At 47.2% G+C, this 20,693-nt stretch overlaps 1 protein-coding gene across 2 annotated transcripts in view; it reads left to right on the forward strand.

Annotated features, from left to right (window-relative positions):
• Nucleotides 1-20,693, forward strand: part of PACSIN2 (protein kinase C and casein kinase substrate in neurons 2) — a 156,964-nt gene that overhangs the window by 17,079 nt on the left and 119,192 nt on the right. The window contains exon 1 of one of the 2 annotated variants that reach the window (XM_033233717.1): nt 14,016-14,129. The exons of the other annotated variant lie outside the window; for it this stretch is intronic. The gene's annotated coding sequence lies outside the window, so the exon portion shown is untranslated. Of the gene's footprint in view, nt 1-14,015; nt 14,130-20,693 lie in introns of those variants that run through there. 2 annotated transcript variants of the gene reach the window in all.

A 20,693-nucleotide genomic window follows, 5' to 3' on the forward strand; every position in this document is an offset into this window, starting at 1 on the left:
AGGTAACATTTGGGTGTGAAAACAGGAATGCCTGTTGTCATTTAGGGCCTTGGGTCCAGGCTTGAGGGTGGGACGCTCACCAGGGACCCTGTCCTCCTTCCTCCTGTTTGTGTCTTTACTATATATAAAGGATACTGTGAGTATGGTTAACAAAATACCAGTTTACTTTAAAACTTGAATTTACGGTAGCTTTTTTTCATCTGGATTTTCTAAATCATTGAATGTGAAAAATACTGTTATTTAGGAATCTAGCAACCTTGTTGATCTTTAAAAGGCTTGAGTTCAGAAAAAGTGTATTGTTGCCCTTTTCTTGCTCTGTGTTTTGGTGTCTGCCCTTCTGTCTGTCTGGCATCTGTGTGAGTCATGCGTCAGGGCATGTTGGGGAGATGGAGGCTGGTGTGGCTGGGCTGAGTTACAAACTGGAAGCAAGGTTGGGAGCCCAGAATCCAAACCAGATTCAGACTGGGAGAATATCTGAAATCCCTGCAGCAGCAAAGAAGCTTCCTATGTCCACGGTCCCTGAAGGAATTTTGCTGGGTCCCCAGGTTCTCGGGGAGCATTGATGTGTCTCACTGTCATGGTACCAAAGACTTTCTGTTTTTATTCATCAACTTGCTGTACTTCCTTCTGCTCCCTCCTTAACCTGGGATTGGCTCTAGTTTCAAAGTTAATTCTGAAATCCAAACATCAGACTTGACGGCTGGTGGCTGCCCTTGGATATGTTTGGGACTGGCTCCTGAGAAACCGCTTTTCCAGGAAAGCTCTGGCCTGTTAGATTTTGCTCTGTAATTTTACTGCCCTGCTCACCTAATGGTGGTCATTGGTGTTCTGAGACACATGGGTGGAACTCAGCAATGTTTCTTCACCTGTATTTTTGTTTGTTAGTTTTTTGAGACAGAGTCTTGCCCTGTCGCCCAGGCTGGAGTGCAGTGGTGTGATCTCAGCTCACTGCATCCTCCGCCTCGTGGGTTCAGGTGATTCTCCTGCCTCACTCTGCCTGCCGAGTGAGGTAATAGCTGGGACCACAGTCATGTGCCACCATACCTGGCTATTTTTTGGTAACTTGTATTTGGATCTTATATTTACGTCAGAATTTCATGCAAATAGATTCTTTCCCCCTAGAAATGGACTCAGACATTTTTGCATGCAATTCCATTGTATTCATAAATCCCCATTCATTTTTATTTATTTATTTTTTGAGATGGAGTCTAGCTGTCACCCAGACTGGAGTGCAGTGGCACCATCTTGACTCACTACAACCTCTGCCTCCTGGGTTCAAGCGATTCTCCTGCCTCAGCCTCTCGGTAGGTGGGACTACAGGTGCGTGCCACTACACCCGGCCAATTTTTTCTATTTTTGGTAGAAACGGGGTTTTACCATATTAGCCAGGATGGTTTCAATCTCCTGAGCTTGTGATCCGCCCACCTCTCCCTCCCAAAGTGCTGGGATTACAGGTGTGAGCCACTGCAGCTGCCCAAATCCCCATTCACGTATTCAGCAAATATTTAAACGCCTGCCATGTGCTAGGCATGGTTCTAGGCAATGGAGTTACAACAGGAACAACATAGTCCATGATCTTACATTCTGGTCGCAGGAGGCAGAGCACGATTAAACACCCTCAGCCCGGTGTGGAGGGCAGGCCAGCCTCAGTGCGTAGGAGGGTCCAGGCTTTATCACCCCCTGCCTGGGGCTCTGCTTGTTGCCAACCTCCCAGCCCCCTTCTAGCCTTCACTTCCCTGAACTGGTTTCTGACTTCACAATCATTATCAGAATTATTTTTTAAAAATTTAATGTTTCTTGAGGCTCATGTTGTGCCAGGTGTCCTATTTTTCCTTGCATGATTACACTTAGTCTCATGACAACTTTGTTTTGCAAGTGAGAAAGCTGGGCCTAGGCCTCATACCTAGGAAATGTGATGTGTGGTTTTGATCAGCATGCAGCTTGAGGCTGTAGAACTCAGTAAGCCAGGCCTGAGGACACCATCAGAAATACCAACAACAAATTCAGTCTGTCCATTTTGGCCTGGACCGTCTCTATTCTCTGCTTTTTTTTTTTTTTTCCCCCTGATTGAGACAGGGCCTCACTCTGTCACCCAGGCTGGAGTGCAGTGGTGTGGTTGTGGCCCACTGCAGCCTCCAACTCCAGGGCTTAACGATCCTCTTGCCTCGGCCTCCCAAACTATAAGTGTGTGCCGTCATACCTGGCCAATTTTTTTTTTTTTTTTTTTTTTGAGATGGAGTCTTGCTCTGTCGCCAGGCTGGAGTGCAGTGGCTTGATCTCAGCTCACTGCAACCTCTGCCCCCCAGGTTCAAATGATTCTCCTGCCTCAGCCTCCCGAGTAACTGGGATTACAGTCATGCACCACCATGCCCAGCTAAGTTTTGTATTTTTAGTAGAGACGGGGTTTCAGCATCTTGGCCAGGCTGGTCTTGAACTCCTGACTTTGTGATCCACCCATCTTGGCCTCCCAGAAGTGCTGGGATTACAGACGTGAGCCACCGCGCCTGGCCTCATACCTGGCTAATTTTTAAATTTTTCTGGAGACCAGGGAAGGGGGCAGGTCTCATTGTGTTGCTCAGGCTGGTCTTGAACTCCTCCTGCCCTGGCTTCCCAGAGCACAGGGATTACAGGTGTGGGTCACCGTGCCTGGCCACTGTTTATTTTAGCGATCAAATTGCCTTGCTCAAGGAGGAAAACGTGGGGGAACATGCTGTAAGGCCTCTGTCTGGTGGACATTATAGGCACTTGAAGTCACCAAGTCTGTATATTTATTGTTGGCAAAATTGCGTGATCACATCCTTATTTCCAAATAACTGCCGCGTGGATGGCATTTGAAATGCATATGTAGTTCTTGACTGAGTAGATGTGTATGCTCTCTGGTTTTTCTACACCAGACACTTGCTGTCTTGTTGTAACTTTTAAGGTCCTGCCCAATGGACAGAGTAACTTCCTGAAAAGTTGCTTTAAAAAACCTTGTTTCCTCAGTGGACAGAGGGTGCAGTGAAATAGCATTTGTGATCCTGACTCAGTCCCAACCAAGCAGAACCTTTATTCTGACTGGAGGTTTGCAAGCTGCCATCCTCCTGGCACCAAAAGCAGCCTGTTCTTTAAATATTTGCATTGGGTAACTTTGTAGCTCTGTTTCCTTCTAAGGCTTGCCACACTTCATGTCAGAAGCAGAGCTCCTCCTCTGGAGTTACTGTGAAACATGACTCAGTGCCAGGGTGCAGTTTCTCCGCAGTCAGCTCACTTTATAGAGGAAGAACTGGGCTGCTTCAGCTCAGTGTGACTTAAACATTGCAGTGTTCAGTCTTGCTTCCTGGCAGTTGGGGCCCAGAGCAGCTCCGAGGCTGGGAGGGGGGACATTGTCCCCTTTGACTATGTGAGTGTTGGAAGCAGGGTCCTGAGAGAGAGTCCAGGAGGCAACCTAAATGGAATTTCCAGTCTAAAGGGGCAGGGCACGGTTGCAGGAGTCCTGGTCTAAAGTCCAGTGAGATGGAGACTGGGGCTTGGGGTGGGATAGTGATTGCTGACAAGAAAGAAGGATCTCTGGGCCAGGGAAGAGGCAGCTGCATTCGCTGGCTGCGAGGCTGAGGCTCTAGGTGTGCATATGCTGGGGTGCTCCCCGATGCCCCCAGACCTTTCATATGTTAACATTCCCATAGATGGGACATGTAGGACCCCTGCCCTGGGCCCTTTTTTCAGTGTGACTCTCCCTACAGGGTGAGGAATCTGAGGTGTCAAGAAGTGGTATCTCCCTAAAACTTGTGCCTCTCCCTTTAGGCCATGCACAGGGACAGAGACCCTGGAATTCCCTGCCCCAGTAACCCCCAGCCCCCATACACAGCCTGCATGGGCCGCCTCCCTGGCGCGTCCTGCTGAGGGTAGGCTGTGCACTGTGTGCGTGTGCCTCCAGCCAAAGGTGGCTGAATGGTGGCCATGGGCAGGGTAGGGTGTGTGTGCACAGAGCTTGGGTGTACAGGCTGGGGTGTCCCCACAAGCACGCCCGAGGGTCTTTGTGGCACAGGACACAGCCCTGGATTCATGTATGTGCTTGGTTTCTTGAATGGTAAAGTTCATGCTTATTTTCTGGGTATGCTTGGTGGGGCCTGTCTGACACATGGGGCTTGGGGCCATGCCTGGAGCCCCAGTTGCATGGGGAGGTGGGGTTAAGAGCAGGCCTGTCCCCTGCTCAGCCCTTCTTCCCACCAAATCAGCCACACGTGAGGAGGAGCATACTCCACTGTCATTTTACCCAAAGTTTCCCTCTTGGCTTTTGTTAGCATTCTGGCGCAATATCAGAAGGATTCCAGTCTACATCGTGGTCTTATGAGAGCTCATATTTGATTTCCGCTTTAGCTCAGTGGACTTTAGCCTGGAGGAATCCCAGTGAAGAGTTTTTAATGTTGACCTGTGGAACTTGTTCCAGCAGCAAACCACAGATACTGTGGTGTGGGGGTGAGCAACTCTTGTGGAAACAAGGCAGTTCCCTTCTTCAGCTGCATAGGAGTGCGTCAGGAACCTTTTGGGCCACATTCTTCTTGTGATTTCTTGACTTCCAGGAGGGGAGGGAAGTGATGTCTGGGTCCCACGGTGCACATGGCCGTCCCTGGTGCTGCCCTTCCAGGAGGAACTGCCAGGTCGGACATGGAGATGAACCTGGAGAGCTTCCTTCAGGTCTGGTCAGCCTTTGGGGCATTCCTACCAGTCTCAGCAGATGACAGTCTGCAATCATGTTATCAGCAACGTGGAAAAAATAAGGGCAGTGCAGTTTTCATGTGTGTAAGGTTAGCAACTGCCCTTTCTTGGGAAGGGCTTTTTCTGTATAAAATTTTGACCATTGTACCTTTTACATTTTAAAATGTCCTGTCTTTCCATGTTAGAAAAGAGCTGGTAGTTTCTAAAGGATATTCTTACTTGGCAAAATAAAAAGTAAGCAGGCTTATGTTATTCTACCTTCCAATTTGAAACAGTTTTATTGAGTTATAATGAACGGGCAATAGGTTTTGGCATATGAATCCACTATGAAGCCATCATCGCAAACAAGAGAGTGAGAAGTCCACCCTCTGAGGGTTCTTCCTGCTACTTGGGGTCCCTCTGGCTCCCCTTTCTTCCAGGCCACCACTGCTCTGCTCTTTGTCACTCTAGAATCATTTGCATTTTCTAAAATTTTATGTAAATGGAATCATACAGTATGTATTCTTTTATTTTTTGAGATGTAATCTTGCTCTGTTTCCCAGGCTGGAGTGCAGTGGCGTGATCTCAGCTCACTGCAACCTCCGCCTCCCAGGTTCAAGCGATTCTCCTGCCTCAGCCTCCCAAGTAGCTGGGACTACAGTCGCACGCTGCCACGCCCGGCCAATTTTTTTATGTTTTTTTTTTTTTTTTTTTTTTTGAGGCAGAGTCTCACTCTGTCGCCGGGGCTGGAGTACAGTGGCCGGATCTCAGCTCACTGCAAGCTCTGCCTCCCGGGTTCACGCCATTCTCCTGCCTCAGCCTCCCGAGTAGCTGGGACTACAGGCGCCCACCACTTCGCCCGGCTAGTTTTTGTATTTTTAGTAGAGACAGGGTTTCACCGTGTTAGCCAGGATGGTCTCGATCTCCTGACCTCGTGATCCACCCGTCTCGGCCTCCCAAAGTGCTGGGATTACAGGCTTGAGCCACCACGCCCGGCCTTTTTTATGTTTTTAGTAGAGACTGGGCTTCACTCTTTTGCCCAGGCTGGTCTCAAACTCCTGAGCTCAGGCAGTCCGCCCGCCTCAGCCTCCCAGAGTGCTGGGATTACAGATGTGAGCCACCGCTTCCGGCCAGTATATATTCTTTTTACAGTTATGTGTTATTTTTAGTCTGGCTTATTTCACTCAGTAAAATTACTTTGAGATTGTTGTAGCATTTATCAGTTTCATTTTTTAAAAAATCCAATGCATGGGCATTTTACAATTTGTTCATTCACCTATTGACGGACGTTTGGGCTGTTTCCACTTGGTGTAATCACAAATGAAGATGCTATGTTGTGAAAAGATGTTACAAAAAAATAAGGTGCTGTCAACATTTGTGTGCCAGTCTTTGTGGGGACATCTGCTTTCTTTTTATCAACAATTTAATGGAGACAGTTGCCCAGACTGATCTTGAACTCCTGGGCTTAAATGATCCTCCTGCCTCAGTCTCCCAAAGTGCTGGGATTATAGGTGTGAACCACTGCACTCGGCCAACATCTGCTTCCACTTCCCTGGGGTAAATACCTAGAGTGGAATGGTTAGGTGATTTGGTGGTGTACGTTTAAAATGTCCAGACACTGCCAAGCTTTTCCAAAGTGCTTTGCACACCTCACCAGCACTGGGTTCTAGTTACCCCACGTCCACCCCAACACTTGGTATGTGTGGTCTTTTGTGTGTGTTTTTTTTTGAGACGGAGTATCGCTCTGTCGCCCAGGCTGGAGTGCAGTGGTGCCATCTCTGCTCACTGTAAGCTCTGCCTCCCGGGTTCATGCCATTCTCCTGCCTCAGCCTCCCAAGTAGCTGGGACTACAGGCGCCTGCAACCATGCTCGGCTAATTTTATATTTTTAGTAGAGACGGAGTTTCACCGTCTTAGCCAGGATGGTCTCCATTTCCTGACCTTGTGATCCACCCGCCTTGGCCTTCCAAAGTGCTGGGATTACAGGTGTGAGCCACTGCGCCTGACTGTATGTGTAGTCTTTTTAATTTTTGCTGTTCTGGTAGGTTTAATTTGCATTTCCCTTGTGAGTAAGGGTGGTTACTCTCTTTTCCTGAGCCTATTTGCTGTCCGTGTATCTCCCTCAGTGAAGTATCTCTTTAAATCACTTGCCTGTTGAAAAAGTTGAGTTGTTATTATTAACTTAGTTTTGAGATTTTTAAAAATATATTTTGGATACAATTCCTTGATCAATTATATAATTTGCAAATATTGACTCCCTGTCTGAGGCTGTCTTTTCATTCTTTTAACAGTGTCTTTTGAAGAACAGAAGTTTTAAACATTTGCTGAAGTCAGTTTGTTCTTTTATGGCTTGTGCTTTTATGGTTGGTGTTACAGCTAAAATCTTTGCCTACTCCCACGTCACAAATATTTTCTCATGTGTCGTCTAGAAATTTTATAGTTTTGTGTTCTACATTTAGGCCTGTGATCCATTTTGAACTTTTAAAATGTGGTGCGATATGTGAATTGAAGGTTTGTGTGTGTGTGTGTGTGTGTGTGTGTCTGTGGATAACTAGCTGTTTCAGTACCCTTTGTTGAAAAGTCCCCAAAACTTTTGGGGAAAATTTCTAATTGGTGAAACCCAAAGGTCTGGGAATTGCGGTTCTGGGCACTTGGATCTCTTCATGGCTGATTACTGTTCTCAGCTTCCTACGGCATGGCTTTCTCTTTCTCCCACCCGGGAGTCCCCGGCTCCTGACAGCAGGGTCTTTATCTTTGGGTAGGGCTGGGAAAGGGACTGGGCGATGCCCGCTGGATTCCGCACACTCTCTCCTTCTTCCCTGGGCCATACAGAGGCTTCTGGTTGGTGGATTCTGGGCTTTGTCTCATTTCCGGAGGTGACTAGAGGGTTGCCAGGACAGAGAGGTGGAGGGACAAGAAGCCTTCTGTGCCTGGATGGGTGGGGCGGGGCTCAGGCTGAGAAAGGTGGGAGGGGCTGTTCCCCATTCTGCGAGGGCTGACAGCCTTGAGACCTGCAGCCAGCTGAGACCAAGGGAACTGGGCTCTGCTCTGGGCGCTGCTCTGGGCCACTGCTTTACCTTGACCAGCTTTATGACTGGAGGGGATGGGGGTGGGAGGGGCTAACACGTGTCCATTCTTTTCCCTTCAGTCACAAAGTGACTCTGAGCAGTCTCCAAGCCTATACCATTGTACAGCAGCTTCCTAGGAGGTGGTAAAGTCTACATCTGCTTTTTGATCTGGGGGCAGTGGGTTCTGACTCATAAGCTGCTGGTATTACTAGTCCTAGCAGTAGTAGTTCCACCACCACCTAATAGTGATGGAGCTTTCTTCTGCTGTAAGCACTTTGTGGATAGAACCCATTCAGTCCTCACAACAGCCCTGTGAGGTGGCTGCTGTCCATTTTACAGATGAGGAAACTGAGGCACAGAGAAGGTGACCATCTGGAAGAAGTCTTTGGGCTGTGCTTTTCGTTATTGAACATTGAAGGATAGATATGGTTTAGCATTTTTCGTTAGCTCTTGAGCCAAATAGAGTGTTTCCATGACCCTCTTCCACATCTTCATGTTCTTATCCGCAACGGGGAGGGGTCGGACTGTCTGAGATTAAAATTCTTGAGTGGTTCTCTGTTGTTACCACAATAAAATCCAAACTTGTGGTCTGACTCCTGCTTACCCCTTGAGTCTCATCTCTTGCCACACTCCTGAACTTCTTGCGTTTCTCCCTGTGCAAATCTTGTCTCTACTGCATATGCCACTCTTCCCGTCTTTGCCTGCTGAACTCATCCTTCAAAACTTGGCTCTAGTTTCACCTTCCCCTCCCTCCAGGTGTTTTGCCTGTGGGCCTGCAGAATGAATAGTCCACCCCCACCCCCCATACTCCTCATGTGTGATATGACTGACCTGTTTGTCTTCTGTGGGGTTAGGAGCTGGGTAGGCGGAGGGCAGGGGACTGCTTTTTGCATTGGAGTGCGCAGTTCTTAGCTCTGAAATGGCACATCATAGGCAAGCAGGCTCTGTGGGATGAACAGTGCAGGCATGAGTGACATGAGGATCTGTGGTCCTAAGACTGATTCATTCTTTGGGAGGAGTATCCTTTCTTACCCAAAGCCAGTTGGTTTGTGGCCGTCTGTGATTGCAAGTGCCTAGGGCTGCCCTCATGTGGAGAGTCACATTGACTGACTGCAGAAATTAGCTGTGTTTAAAAAGCATTCATTTTTTAAACCTGTTTAAATGCTTGAACTGGCATATATATATATATATATACACACACACATATACACACACACACACATATATTTCCCCTCCAAGAGAATGAGTTTTATTTTCTTTCTTTTTTTTTTTTTTTGAGACAGAGTCTCACTGTGTCACCCAGGCTGGAATGCAGTGGCACGATCTCAGCTCACTGAGGTAATCTCTGCCTCTCAGGTTCAAACCATTCTCCTACCTCAGCCTCCCAAGTAGCTGGGACTACAGGCGCCCACCACCATGCCCAGCTAATTTTTTTGTATTTTTGGTAGAGATGGGGTTTCACTGTGTTGACCAGGCTGGTCTTGAACTTGTGACCTTGTGATCCACCCGCCTCAGCCTCCCGAGGTGCTGGGATTACAGGTGTGAGCCACTGCACCTGACCTTTTTTTTTTTGAGATGGAGTTTCACTCCTGTTGCCCAGGCTGGAGTGCAGTGGTGTGATCTCTGCTTACTGCAACCTCCACCTCCCGGGTTCAAGCGATTCTCCTGCCTCAGCCTCCTGAGTAGCTGGGATTACAGGCATCCACCACCATGCTCGACTAATTTTTTTGTATTTTTAGTAGAGATGGGATTTCATCATGTTGGCCTGGCTGATCTCGACCTCCTGACCTCAGGTGATCCACCCACCTCGGCCCCCCAAAGTGCTGAGATTACAGGCATGAGCCACCACGCCCAGCCGAGAATTGAGTTTTCTATCATGTTAAGAAATGAACTAGACCGGGTGCAGTGGCTCATACCTGTAATCCCAGCACTTTGGGAGGTCAGTGCAGGAGGATTTCGTGAGCCTAGGAGTTTGGGACCAGCCTGGGCAACATAGTGAGACCCTGTGTCTACAGAAAATTTAAAACTAGCAAAGTGTGGTGGTATGTGCCTGTGGTCCCAGCTATTCGGGAGGCTGAGGTGGAAGGGTCGCTTGAGCCTAGGAAGTCAAGGCTACAGTGAGCCATGATTGCGCCACTGCACTCCAGTCTGGATGACAACTCACTCCCAAAAACAAAAAAACAATTTCTTTGACCATCATTCAGATCATGGATTTAAGTTTCTGCATTCCAAATGCATGTGATGTCATTATAAATTTTATGGTAAGCTAAAAAAAAATCTGAGTTTTGAAAATGTTTATTTGGAATGTGTGGGCTGGGGCCAACATGAATCAGATTGGATCAAGTTTGGTAGCTCTTTTTGAAAGAGAAGGAAGTTTGGAGAGCAATGTTAACTGAACTGCATTTGGTACAGTTAGAGCTGTTTAGAAATGTTTTGCTACATTTCACTGAAATCGTCATACCTGTGGCTACATTATTTTCTTCCCAAGCTGCTGTAGTTAGGAGCAGTTATACTTTTGGCCAGTGGACCCTAAACCTGGACTCTTACGGGTTGCTGAATTTGAACCAGATTTTCAGTTCATTGCATAATGTATTTTTTTCTTTAATTACAAGGAGGCAGGATTAACCAATCTTGGGAAGTAGAAGGTTGAGTTGTACCTTGATGAAGATGAGTTCAAGCTTTATTTGGTTGTAGTCCTCTCTCTCCTGCTCCAGCCATGATGTGCCCCCCCACCCCTCACTCACACACCCCACAGCTGTCTGTGTCCTTGTGGGTTCTGTAACTGTGAGGGTCCTAGTAGTAGCTGTGAATGAAAAGTGTTCAGGGACTATCTTCTCCTTGTCTTTGGTGCCTGGGACAAAACCTGTATTTTCTAAGTGGTTTTACTTTGGTGTTCTCTGGAACAGGCATTTATGTATTTATTTATTTTGTTTTTGAGCCACAGACGTTGAGTTTATAGACGTAAACCACTACGTCCAGCCTGGAACAGGCATTTTAAAATGTGTTCTGGAGGTTTTATGGCTCACGCCTGTAATCCCAGCACTTTGGGAGGCCGAGGCGGGTAGATCATGAAGTCGGGAGATCGAGACCATCCTGGCTAACACAGTGAAACCCTGTTTCTATTAAAAATATAAAAAATTAGCCACATGTGGCAGTGCGCACCTGTAGTCCCAGCTACTTAGGAGGCTGAGGCAGGAGAATCGCTTGAACCCGGGAGGTGGAGGTTGCAGTGAGCCGAGATCACACTGCTGCATTCCAGCCTAGGCGACAGAGTGAGACTCTATCTCAAAAAAAAAAAAAAAAGAAAAAAAAGGAATGAATGTACCAGTCTTCTGAACATGGTGCCATGGGTGTGTGTGTGTGGTGGTTGCTCCTGGACTCAGGGTGGGGTATCTCGAACCACATGGTGGGTGGCCAGTGAGGTCCCTCAGGGGCAGAGCCACCTGCGTTTAGGGGTATCATCTAGGGGCTGGAGATGAAATTTTTATCTGTGGGAAGCTAAGCAGCCCATGTAATAACAGTGATGATCAGTGTTGGGGCACCCAAGGTTAGTGCTGTACCACTTTTTTACACATAAATGAAATGGAGGCTCAGAGAGATAGTTAAGATATTTGTTCAGGGACACATGGGTAGTAAGTGACAGAGTCAGGGTTTGAACCCAGGTCAGTCTTGGTGTGTTGTGTATAGATTCAGACACACCCCCGACCAAGTCATCAAGAATGTCTTCTCATTGACTACGCATCAAAGGTGGGTGGGGTGGACTCTACAGGCTGTCTGAGGGGTGTTGGTAGTCAGGGAAGGTGTCAGTGGAAATGGAGTATCTATGTATGTGTGCGTGTAGGTATGTGTGATTTACGTTCAGTAAACTTTACTCAAGAAGGGGGTCTTAGGGGCTTTATTATATAGGCAGTGGGAATCAAAGGCTTTTAAGCAGAAGAGAAAGGTGAGACCACATCTAGGTTTCGGGAAGGTTTTTTTAGAATGGGAAGAAAAGGGTAGAGATTAGATGCAGTAGCTGCTGCTTCTTCTTAGGGTCTTTGCACATGGGGTTCCCACTCCCTGGAATGTTGTCTTCAGGTCATAGCACAAAAGCCCGCCCTCAGTGGTCACTGATGTTGCTCTCTGCCCTGAAGTAGCCCTCTGCTGTGTCTGAAGTCATCATGTTCCCATGTGGATTTTAGTGTGTATCTCCAAACCCCATTAGAGTGTCACTGTCATGCACACACACTCAGCAGAGTGCAGGGCCCGAAAGGCCTTGGTGAACTGTGGAGGAATGAGCCCTGAAGTGGCAGGTGGTGAGATCGAGCCTGTCTGCTGGTAACCGTGCTGGGAAGGGGTGGCGGGGGGAGAGGGGAACCAAGGTCACTTCTTTTAGGTGTTTGATTTCATTTGACCAGATGAATGCTGCCCTTGATTGATACTCACGAGTGTTTTCGTTGGGGGCCGTGGCGCTTTTCTAAACAGCCAGGATGCTTGCCAGACTCTCTGACCATGCTGCAGCCCAGCGTCTTGGCTGACGCAGTGGCGTGGTTTTGCTTAGCTTGAATTGCTTTTCCTTTTCTGTTGGGCAAGTTCTCTTTTGTTAGTGATCATTTCCCTCTTTTAAATCTCCTAGCATAGTTCCTGGTCTTCTTTTTCTTGTTTTTCCCTTGCCTAATGCTTTCTTTTTCTGTGTTAATTCTGGGAAAAGGGAAATCACCTTGAGGATGCTTGGCTAAAACTACAGAGCGAGGGGGTGGTTGTTTGGAAAGTCAAGCATGAGCCTCCTAACTTGGGGCATTGGTCCAATCAAGAGCTTGATGTTTCTTTGTGTTGGGGGTGTGGGGTGAAGCCAGGTGGCTGGTGGCTCTACAGTGGCCCTGTGGTGGACATCAGTCCTGCAGTCAGCAAGGGGTGGGCAGGGGGGGCGTGGGAGGGTGGAGAATCACTCTAGTCGGAGGTGAGACTGTGGAGAACCTGGGTTTGCTCAGTGATTCCTGGGTGGGGAGGGATTAGGCACCTGGGAGACTTTTCAGATTCCTAGGAATCAGACCTTACCCCTCCCTCTGAATATAATGTGGTGAAGGCAAACAGAAGCTTAAAAACCAGCTGGAGCTGGATGACATGTGAATGTGTCTGTGTGTATGTCTGTTGGAGGGGCTGTTTTTTGTCCTGTTTTCCTTATGTTTTGCAAATGTTTCAATACCAAGTGGGTCCTTCTCAGGAGTGGCCGAGGGCTGGTGGCAGTGTGTTCGGTTGCACCTAGGTGCTGTAAAGGTGACCGTCCTGGACCTGGCCCTGGCCCTGCATGTGGAGAGAAGTGAGGCCAGTGGGGGGCCACAACAGAGCCTTGGAGTTTGCCCATCTGCTGCCCTTGTGGGCAGAATGTGGAGCCCATCAGGAATGGCTTGTGGGAGACAGCCAGTCTCTAGGGTGTGTACCCCATCCAGAGAGGTGCACAGGTGATGGAGTCTCGCTCTGTCGCCGAAGCTGGAGTGCTGGAGTGCAGTGATGCGATCTCGGCTCACTGCAACCTCTGCCTCCTGGGTTTAAGCGATTCTCCTGCCTCAGCCCCCAAATAGCTGGGATTACAGGCATGTAACTCCTGCCTGAGTTTTGTATTTTTATCAGAGATGGGGTTTCACATGTTGGCCAGGCTGGTCTTGAACCCCTGACCTCAAGTGATCCTCTCACCTTGGCCTCCCAAAGTGCTGGGATTACAGGCATGAGCCACTGTGCCCAGCCAATACACACTTCCTGATTTCATTTTCTTTCTTTCTTTTTTTTTTTTTTTGTGATGAAGTCTCACTCTGTTGCCCAGGCTGGAGTGCAGTGGTGCAATCTCGGCTCACTGCAAGCTCCACCTCCTGGGTTCATGCCATTCTCCTGCCTCAACCTCCCAAGTAGCTGGGACTACAGGCGCCTGCAACCATGCCGGGCTAATTTTTTGTATTTTTAGTAGAGACGGAGTTTCACCGTGTTAGCCAGAATGGTCTCGATCTCCTGACTTGTGATCTGCCTGCCTCGGCCTCCCAAAGTGCTGGGATTACAGGCAAGAGCCACCGCACCTGGTCTGATTTCATTTTTTGTAGAAAGCAGCTGGCTTTCCTGACCTTTGGTTACCAAACAGGGCAAGCAAATCTACATATATCCATCTCTAGGGTTTCGTTTAGAATAAGAAAAACTAGAGGTGGAGCCCACTTTTGTTTTCCAGCCTCTCCCCAGCTGCTTTTTTCAGGTAAGTAGTTGCCTCTTTTGGGGTCTCACTGTCACTGAGCTGGGTGTTGGTGTGCTGAGAAGGAAGACCTGTGCTCTTTGTCTTGGAGATGTTTTCTGCCCTCCTGGTGTTAAGATAATCTTGTAAGTGTCAAAGGCCACAGCTCTGCAGCCTTTTGGCATAGGTGAGGTAAGAGAAATTTCATTTTCATTTCCTTCTGGTTTACCCTGCTCCTTATTCCCAGATGCCCTGAAACAGCGATTAAAGGGAGTAGTTTTTACCCCAGGAACCTTTGCAGCAGGTGTAGTCAACCTGCTGGCGTGGGTCAGGCAGTGCAGATCACAGTCATGCTTTTCTCCTGGCCATGTGGGTTTTACCTCATCTCCAGATCTAGTGTGGGGAGATATAAGGTAGGACCAGTGTTTTACTAGGTTCACATATCAATGCCAGGGTAGCTTCAGGGAGGCCTGGCACTTAGAGCATTTGTTTCGGGTGGGAAATGGAGAATTCTGAATTCCCTACTCTTATTAACTTGTCCTGGTCTTTGTTTTTTTTTTTTTTTGAGGCAGAGTCTCGCTCTGTCGCCCGGACTGGAGTGCAGTGGCCAGATCTCAGCTCACTGCAAGCTCCGCCTCCCGGGTTTACGCCATTCTCCTGCCTCAGTCTCCCGAGTAGCTGGGACTACAGGCGCCCGCCACCTCGCCCGGCTCGTTTTTGTATTTTTAGTAGAGATGGGGTTTCACCGTGTTAGCCAGGATGGTCTCGATCTCCTGACCTCGTGATCCGCCCATCTCGGCCTCCCAAAGTGCTGGGATTACAGGCTTGAGCCACTGCGCCCGGCCCTTGTCCTGGTCTTTAAACAAATTATATAGTCGTTTCTTTTTGTTGAGGGCAGGAAGAATTTTATTTAGGAAGTGCTAAGTACTAGGCTGTGTATGGTGGCTCACACCTGTAATCCCAGCACTTTGGGAGGCTGGGACAGGCAGATAACTTGAGTTCAGGAGTTCGAGACTAGTCTGGGCAACATGATGAAACTCCGTCTGTACAAAAAAACAAAAATTAGCCAGGCGTGGTGGTGCACACCTGTGGTCCCAGCTACTCAGGAGGCTGAAGTGGGAGGATTCCTTGAGCCCAGGAGGCTGAGGCTGCAGTGAGCCAAGACTGCATCATTGCACTCCTTCCTTGGTGACAGAACCAGATCCTGTCTCAAAAAAAAAAAAGTGCTAAGTGCCGTACCCATAGCCTGTGCATAGCTTCTTCAGCCCAGGTTTACACTAGATTATTTCCTGACCTGACATGACATCTGATCAGTGGTCATTAAGTGTCTGTCTCATGAGATGGGGACTGACCACCAGTCAGTTAACTGAAGAACAAAGACAAAGATTCTTAAAAAACAATACGTGGTTTAGGGATGTAAAAAAATGATAGGCATGATAGTGTGCTCCCATAGTCCCAGCTACTCAGGAGGCTGAGGTGGGAGGATGACTTGAGCCCAGGAGTTTAAGACCAGCCTGGGCAACATAGCAAGACCCTATCTCTTAAAAACAAAAAATTGATATATTCTCTTATGTCAATCTTTTATTGTCCTTTTCTTTTACTTTCAGTTTACTAATGAGAACTGCTAGTTATTTTTTTGCATGTGCCACACCGATAATTGATTGTCTTCAATATCTGTTTTTTCTTTTTTTTTTTGAGACAGAGTCTTGCTCTGTTACCCAGGCTGGAGTACAGTGGTACAAGCTCGGCTCACTGCAACCTCCGCCTCCTGGGTTCAAGTGATCCTCCTGCCTCAGCCTCCCAAGTAGCTGGGATTACAAATGTGTGCCACCATACCCAGCTAGTTTTTTTTTTCTTTTTCTTTTCTTTTTTTTTTGAGATGGAGTCTCGCTCTGTTGCCCAGACTGGAATGCAGTGGCATAATCTCGACTCACTGCAGCCTCCACCTCCTGGATTTGAGTAATTCTCTTGCCTCAGCCTACTAAGTAGCCGAGACTACAGGCATGCGCCACCACACCCGGCTGATTTTTGTATTTTCAATAGAGATGGGGTTTCACCATGTTGGCCAGGCTGGTCTCGAACTCCTGACTTCAGGTGATCCACCCGCCTCAGCTTCTCAAAGTGCTGGAATTATAGTTGTGAGCCACTGTGCCCGGCCTAATTTTTGTATTTTTAGTAGAGATGGGGTTTCACCATGTTGCCCAGGCTGGTCTTGAATTCGTGACCTCAAGTGATCTGCCTGCCTCAGCCTCCCAAAGTGCTGGGATTACAGGTGTGAGCCACTGCTCCCAGCCTTGTTGTTTCTTTTTTGAGGCAGGGTCTCTCTGTGCCCAGGCTGGAGTGTCGTGGTGCGATCATGCAGCCTTGACCTCCTAATGACCATGACAAGCTAGTGTTTTTTATTTTTAGTAGAGACAAGGTCCTGCCGTGTTGCCCAGGCTGGTCTTGAATTCCTGGGCTCAAGCAGTCCTCCTGCCTTGGCCTCTCCAAGTGCTGGGATTATAGACATGAGTCACTGTGTGTGGCCATTAATTAATTTTCTTGGTGACAATTGAGAACTTAGAAGCAACATGAATGTGGAATTACAAATTTTATGAATTTTCACCCAATCCTCTGTGCTTGTTTTGCCGTGCTGTAGTTTGGTTAGCAGGTGGTTTCTTTCTTTTTCTTTTTCTGATTCTGTTTCTTTTTTTTCTTTTTTTAACAACTTGTTTTAATAGAAACTTGTTAATAGTGTTTGTTTTTTGTTTGTTTGTTTTTTTGAGACGTAGTCTCGCTGTCTCCCAGGCTGGAGCGCAGTGGCGTGATCTCGACTCACTGCAAGCTCCGCCTCCCGGGTTCACGCCATTCTCCTGCCTCAGCCTCCCAAGTAGCTGGGACTACAGGCGCCCGCCACCGCACCCGGCTAATTTTTTGTGTGTGTGTTTTTCAGTAGGGACGGGGTTTCACTGTGTTAGCCAGGATGGTTTCGATCTTCTGACCTCGTGATCTGCCCACCTCCGCCTCCCAAATGCTGGGATTACAGGCTTGAGCCACCGCACCAGGCATTATTAATAGTTTTAGTAGAAACAACGATGCACATATTTCATGGGTTTATGTAGTTAAGTGTGTGTATATGTATTTATACTATATGTATGTGTATTATATGTATGTATGTTTGTGTAATAAATGTGTGTATGTAAATTTACAATAACAAGTACAGTTGGTGTAAGCAGGGGTTTGCAGACAGACGTGTTTCAGCACACTGGGCAACATATGAGTTTGTCACATGTGGTCAGGACGCCAGGGGGATCCATTAATCCATTAATAATTTAGGGATTTTGTCCTCAGGAATCCTAAAGGATTCCTGCCTAGAGGAGGCAATGTCTGTATTTAAATAACTATAACCCCAGTTAGAAAGTGGCAGGTGCCGGCCAGGCGCGGTGGCTCAAGCCTGTAATCCCAGCACTTTGGGAGGCCGAGACGGGCGGATCACGAGGTCAGGAGATCGAGACCATCCTGGCTAATACGGTGAAACCCCGTCTCTACTAAAAAAATACAAAAAACTAGCCGGGCGTGGTGGCGGGCGCCTGTAGTCCCAGCTACTTGGGAGGCTGAGGCAGGAGAATGGCGGGAACCCGGGAGGCGGAGCTTGCAGTGAGCTGAGATCCGGCCACTGCACTCCAGCCTGGGTGACAGAGCGAGACTCCGTCTCAAAAAAAAAAAAGAAAGTGGCAGGTGCCTTAAGAGAGAGCATATACTCCCAGAAGGAAGAGGCCAGAGAATTCATAGAGAAGGAGGTATTTGACCTGGACCAATTACTTCTTTCTTTGTTTTTTGAGTGTTTTTATATTTAGTTAAATATGTATTTCTTTTTTCTTTTCTTTTCTTTTCTTTTTTTTTTGTTGAGACCGAGTTTCGCTCTTTTTGCCTAGGCTGGAGTGCAATGGTGTGATCTCAGCTCACCGCAACCTCCGCCTCCCAGGTTCAAGCGATTCTCCTGCCTCAGCCTCTCAAGTAGCTGGGATTACAGGCATGCGCCATCATGCCTGGCTAATTTTTGTATTTTTAGTAGAGACGGGGTTTCTCCATGTTGGTCAGCTGATCTTGGTCACCCAATCTCAGGTGATCCACCCGCCTCGGCCTCCCAAAGTGCTGGGATTACAGGCGTGAGCCACTGCGCCTGGCTCTTTTTTCTTTTCTTAAGAAAAACTCCTAGGCTGGCATGCAGTGGCATAATCTCAGCTCACTACAACCTCCGCCTCCCGTGTTCAAGTGATTCTCGTGCCTCAGCCTCTTGAGTAGCTGGGATTACAGACGCCTGCTACCACGCCTGGCTAATTTTTGTATTTTTAGTAGAGATGGGGTTTCACCATGTTGACCAGGCTCAAACTCCCGATCTCAGGTGATCCACCTGCCTCTGCCTCCCATAGTGCTAGCATTACAGGCGTGAGCCACTGCACCTGGCCAGATATCTCTATATTTCCATACATCTATAAATAAAAACACAAACAGATGAGCCATCATTGGGCCTTGGGCAGTGGTATGGACACTTGAATTGTTTTCGAAGTTTCTGTGTCTCAGCCCGTACAAGTGCTGGCTGTTTCTCCTAAGCAATGGAGCGTTGAAGTACCCCTGTCGTCTATGCTATATTGCAGGGGGATTGGTCAACAGAATGCATTCCTTTCTGTCACAGTTCGTTATACTGGTCAAAGTTCTGTGGTCGCCAGCTAACCTGAGCATAATCAGTTCCTTGGAAGACTTTGGGTGGGGTGGCCTCATAGACTCATAGGAAACCTGAAAAGAAGCCAGAGGAGAAACCACTGTTTTGAAGGAGTAGGGAGATTTCCCAGAGCCCAGCTGGAATGCTGTTGCCTGGAGGAGGAACCAGTTAAGGGGCAGGGACCAGCCTTTTTGGAAATGCTTTGTGGAATCCCCTAGGGAAGAGGAAATACATAAATCAAGGGCCAGGATGCGAACATACTTTTGAATATGTCTCAGATCTGAGTCCACCTGAATGTCTGCAGGCCGAAAAGCATAGCACATCATTCATAGGAACTCCAGAAATGTTGCCCGACTGCCTCCCACAACTTAGCATCAGTGCGAGCATGGAAACCTTCCTGCTTTCTGCTCCGTGTGGGTGGGTGAATGTGAGTGAGGAGAAACACTGTCATTTTATAGTGAAGAGCCCAGCTTTGCATTCATTCAGCAGGATGAGGGTGGACTTTTGGCTCTGCCACTAACACAGTGTGGGCCCTGTGCTCTTCTTGTGTTGTGTGTAAACAAAGACTGTGATATTTTCTGTTAGATTTCTCAGCGTTATAGGTTATTGCTTTTGTTACTGTGTGCTCATGCCAAGAGAAACAGAAGATGTATAAACAGCTAGGTGCTCATCAACTCTTGACTGCTTGTTGTAGCAGAGCCTTCCACAACTTTCTCCTGACCCTCACAAACATGCATGTTTTTAAAAAAGGGAGGAACCTACTGTAGGCATTATTCAGCAGCTTGCCATTTTCACTTCTCTTGAGCTTACACACTTCTGAATTTAAGCTCTTTTGATAACAAATAATTGAAAAAAGTGCATGGCAGGTTGTAGGTGCTCACTGTGGAATGAATGAATGAATGAGCCAGTAAGTGACTGTTGTACTCTGGTTCTCTCTCCAGGTCAGTAGTTTTTAGTAGTTATGCCACACTGGATTGCTCTAGTCTTTTGGCAGACTTGTACTAGCAGTGTATGAGTACCCCTGTATTAGTTTGTTCTCACACTGCTGTAAAGAACTGCCTGAGACTGGGTAATTTATGAAGAAAAGAGGTTTAATTGACTCAGTTTCACAGGCTTGGCAGAAAGCATGGCTAGGAGGCCTCAGGAAACTACAATCATGGTGAAAAGTGAAGGGGAAGCAAGCATGTCTTACCATGGCAGAGCGGGAGAGAGACAGAGAGTGTGAGGGGGAACGTGCCATACACTTCAGATCTCCGAGAACACGCTTACTATCATGAAAATAGTAGATCTGCCCCCATGATCTAATCATCTCCCATCAGGCCCCTCCCCTGACACATGGGGATTACCGTTTGCCATGAGATTTGAGTGAGAACACAGAGCCTGATCACATCCACACCTTTTACTGGGCATTTCCACCAGTGCTAGATGTTGTGTTGTTTTTGCTAATCTGATGACTGAAAATGGTATTCCAGTCTTAATTATTTTTAACTAAACTTTTTTTTTCACCACTTTATTTTAATTTGTGTTTTCCTGAGTACTGGTGAGGTTGAGCATCATTTCATATGTTTATTGATCATTTGTATTTTTTCTTCTATGAATTCCATACCCATATCCTTTCTCCGTTTTTTTGTCTACTGGGTTGTTTTGAATTTTTAGGAGCTCTTTGTATATTAGAGCTATAAATTATTTGTTGTGTGCATTGCAAATGCGTCCCCAGCTATTGTTTCTATAATTCGTTTTTACATTGGTTAGGTGTGTTTTGCCATAAAATTTTAAGATTTTTATGCGAATTTCTATTTCTTTGTAAAAATGTTTCTTCTTCCATTCATGGTGTAGATAAAGTTACAGATCAGTCTCATATGAATGTAATATGTGTTAGTGCATATATATGTTTTATATATTTGCAACATTTTAAAGTATGTTTCTAAATCAAATAATAATTTGAATACAGTAGTGTATTGAAAGATTACTTTTTCAGGACCGAAAAAGGTTTACTCTAGCAATGCAAGGATAGCATAACATGAGGTATTGTGTCGGCTAGAGAAACTTCTGGC

This window comes from Trachypithecus francoisi, unplaced genomic scaffold, assembly GCF_009764315.1.
Source record: "Trachypithecus francoisi isolate TF-2019V2 unplaced genomic scaffold, Tfra_2.0 Lachesis_group14, whole genome shotgun sequence".
NCBI lineage: Eukaryota > Metazoa > Chordata > Mammalia > Primates > Cercopithecidae > Trachypithecus > Trachypithecus francoisi.